This window comes from Penaeus monodon, chromosome 33 (genome assembly GCF_015228065.2).
Source record: "Penaeus monodon isolate SGIC_2016 chromosome 33, NSTDA_Pmon_1, whole genome shotgun sequence".
NCBI classification, from domain to species: domain Eukaryota; kingdom Metazoa; phylum Arthropoda; class Malacostraca; order Decapoda; family Penaeidae; genus Penaeus; species Penaeus monodon.
Window position 1 is genome coordinate 33,454,626 of NC_051418.1, and position 210 is coordinate 33,454,835.

At 51.9% G+C, this 210-nt stretch overlaps 1 protein-coding gene across 1 annotated transcript in view; it reads left to right on the plus strand.

Annotated features, from left to right (window-relative positions):
* Positions 1 to 8: 8 nt before the first annotated feature.
* Positions 9 to 210, plus strand: part of LOC119594422 (uncharacterized protein DDB_G0286299-like) — a gene marked incomplete in the record, with an annotated part of 4,328 nt that continues 4,126 nt past the window's right edge. Inside the window, 1 exon segment of the mRNA XM_037943482.1 lies at positions 9 to 71.

Here is a 210-nt window from a genome sequence, read left to right on the forward strand (position 1 = left end):
AAAGCACGATCCGCCCTGCAGAAACGCCTCCGGATCCGAAGCCCGACGCCGCCGCGACGACCCTTGTGGAGGTGAGGGATATGAGGGTTATTGAATTCGCTTTTTTTGAAGACTTGTGGCTTTTTAGGGCTGCTTGCTGATTGTGTTTCGTTTTGTCGTTGAGGAGACAAGTCGATAAATGAACACGAGGCGACCGGAGATATCTGAGGT